This window comes from Chiloscyllium plagiosum, chromosome 17 (assembly GCF_004010195.1).
Source record: "Chiloscyllium plagiosum isolate BGI_BamShark_2017 chromosome 17, ASM401019v2, whole genome shotgun sequence".
Taxonomy (NCBI): domain Eukaryota; kingdom Metazoa; phylum Chordata; class Chondrichthyes; order Orectolobiformes; family Hemiscylliidae; genus Chiloscyllium; species Chiloscyllium plagiosum.
This window is the reverse complement of record NC_057726.1, coordinates 3,469,611-3,472,832: the sequence shown is the minus strand read 5'-3', so window position 1 is coordinate 3,472,832 and position 3,222 is coordinate 3,469,611. Positions and strand designations below refer to the sequence as shown.

Here is a 3,222-nt window from a genome sequence, read left to right as displayed (position 1 = left end):
CCTGACAATCCTCTTCCCCCCCATCCCTCCCTTACCCCCTCCCCCCGGGCCCTACCTCCTCGCCTCTCGGGCTCCGGTTTTGCGGCTCCGGAAGGCTTGGCCGCCGTGTCTCGCTCTCCTGTTGCCGCCGCTCGTTCCCGCGAACGCCGACGCGCGTTCCCGCTTCCCGTACCTCCCAGCGCGCCCCCGCTACAACCAGACGGGAACGCTGACGGCGGCCGGCTGGAAACTGGACTCCTCCATTCCACTTAGGAGGTCACTGGCTCTGAGCTCGTCCGCATTGACGCCCACTTACCAAAACCCAAACATGCAGCCAATCGTTTAGATTATATCTTTAATATATTAACCATGTAGCCGATGATATTAGGGCATCCGGGAACAGAAACTCTGATTTCTTTCTACTTCCCTCCTGTTTACTCCCCCCACCTGGGTCCGATATTGGACTCGTCCGTTACCAAGCGCAGCTGAACAGGAAATTACGTTAGGAACAAACCGGCAGAAACTTTTTCTCCAAAACAAAGAAATCAGTTAGGTTAGAAATTATAATAGCTGCATTCTTTCGTTTGTTTGTTATCTCTTTCCCGCGATACTGTTGTAAAATTCCAAAAATTACTGTCAATCGCTGAAAACGTTAATGTCCTAGTGCGCATGTGTAATATGGTGTGTTCTGGGAGTTGTAGTTCTCATCGGTCTGTCAAGGGTGAGGGTTCACAGCTCTATTAAAGGGGCAGCTGCAATGTCTTTTTGAATCATCGAGTCAGAGTCATACAGCATGGAAACAGACCTTTTGGTGTTCTGGTCCTGTTCACCGAGCTGAGAATTTGTGTTGCAGACGTTTCGTCCCCTGTCTAGGTGACATCCTCAGTGCTTGGGAGCCTCCTGTGAAGCACTTCTGTGATCTTTCCTCTGGCATTTGTAGTGGTTTGAATCTGCCGCTTCCGGTTGTCAGTTCCAGCTGTCCGTTGCAGTGGTCGGTATATTGGGTCCAGATCGATGTGCTTGTTGATTGAATCTGTGGATGAATACCATGCCTCTAGGAATTCCCTGGCAGCTCGGCGAACAGAACCACAACAACGAGCACCCAAGCTACAAATCTTCTCACAAACTTTGAAGACCTTTTGGGTCAACACTGTCTATGCCGACCAGATTTCCTGAACTGAACAAGTCCCATTTGCCTGCGATTGGCCCCGAGAAGAATATTGGAAGAATGCTGGATGGCTTAGGATGAAAAGTGGAGAAGAGAGATTTCAGTACATAGTTCCAGTATGGATTTACAATTAGCATAGTCAATTGAACATTGATATTTCTTATTTTGGGGGGCATTTGTAACATCGGTCTCAAATGGTTCTCACCAAAGCCTCAAAACATGGGAAGATGATGTTCTAAAAACCAAAAGATACTGGAAATAAGAGACAAAAACAGAAATTGTTGGAAAGGCTCAGCTGATCTGGCACCATCTGTGGAGAGAAATCAGAGTTAATGTTTCAGGTTGAATGCCCCTTTCTCAGAACAGTTTTACTCACCTTCCCATTTAGCAATGATTACACAAGCTAAGTCAGGAATGTGAAAACACAATGTAGGAGCAAATTACTGCAGATGCTGGAATCTCCTAAAATCAAAAAATGCTGGAGATCACAGCTGGTGTGCTCTGATGAAGAGTCATCTAGACTCAAAATGGTTAAAAATTACACAACACCAGGTTATAGTCCAACAGGTTTATTTGGAAGCATTAGCTTTCAGAGCGCTGCTCCTTCATCAGGTGGTTGTGGAGTATAAGATCATAAGGCACAGAATTTATAGCAGTCAATACATGTGATATTTTGTAAATTCCACTTTGGAAATAGAACCGGTCTGATTCAAGGTTGGGATACAAACAGACTCTGGCCTCACACCTTTAATGCATTGTCTGAGCTGAGATGTCATCTTTTGTTATAAAACCTTAAGTTATCTCAAGAAGGTGACTGAAAAGAAATTCTGGGATTTACATATTAATGAACCAAAACTTGCAACCCATTCTAAAAGATGAAAGACTTAAAAATCCAGGTTTTTTCAATGTATCATTTCAGTTTCATGACACTGTAATCTTTTGCTATAAATTCTGTGTCTTTTGATCTTATACTCCACAACCACCTGGTGAAGGAGCAGCGCTTTGAAAGCTGGTGTTTCCAAATAAACCTTTTCGACTATAACCTGGTGATTTTTAGCTTTGTCCACCCCAGTCCAACACTGGCTCCTCCATATCATAGACTCGAAATGTTAGCTTGTTCTTTCCGCATTGATGCTGCCTGATCTGTTGTGATAGCGAGTTTTGAGAAGATTTGTAGCTCCTATAATCACCTGCTGATTTCTGAGCAACGATCCCAAACAGGCAGACAAAACACGTCCAAAAATCCTAGCCCACTCTTCCCTACATCAAAGACAACTCAGAAATGACTGCCAGACTACTCAGATGCCTTGGCATCATGGTAGCCCACAAACCCACCAACACACTAAAACAGCAGCTAATGAACTTGAAAGACTCTATACAGACAACAAGCAAAACTAATGTCATTTACAAAATACCTTGCAAGTACTTAACAAACACTACATTGGACAAACAGGCAGAAAACTAGCCACCAGGATACATGAACATCAACTAGCCACAAAATGACATGACCCATTCTCACTAGTATCCTTACATAAAAATGAGGAAGGACACCACTTCAATTGGGACAACATCCATCCTAGGACAAGCCAAACAGAGATATGCACGAGAATTCCTAGAAGCATAGCATTCCAACCGGAAATCTATCAACAACACATTGACTTAGATCCCATTTACTATCCCCTGAGAAAAAGAGCAGGAAATGACATCACCATAGGAAATTATGTCACCACAGGAAATGATGTCACCAGCCCAAGGAAGCTCAACCAGAAAGCAAGCTACACCACCAGTGTTTCATTTGGAGGCTCACTGAAGATGTTACCTAGTATGGTGACGAAACATCTGAAAATGAACCTTCCAGCTCAGCGAACAAACCTACATCCATGACCTGTTGTGATTTCCAGCAGTTTTTGTTTCAATCAGGAATGTAAAAAAGATTGTTTGGCCCATTTGAAGCATTTGTAGCATGTTGGCCAATAAAATATTAAAGGCCAGCAAGTAACAGATGCTGTTATTTCGATTTACCATTTTGAAGTGTTAATTCAATATTATTCAACATTATTCCAAACAAGTTGACA

General features: G+C 43.4%; 1 protein-coding gene across 2 annotated transcripts in view; it reads right to left on the bottom strand.

The window, feature by feature from the left end:
- LOC122558200 (granule associated Rac and RHOG effector protein 1-like) overlaps window positions 1-203 on the bottom strand; it is a 214,257-nt gene extending 214,054 nt beyond the window's left edge. Inside the window, exon 1 of one of the 2 annotated variants that reach the window (XM_043706520.1) lies at window positions 56-203. The gene's annotated coding sequence lies outside the window, so the exon portion shown is untranslated. The remainder of the gene's footprint in view (window positions 1-55) is intronic. The other variant, XM_043706524.1, reaches the window with a different exon arrangement.
- Between the last annotated feature and the right edge of the window lie 3,019 nt (window positions 204-3,222).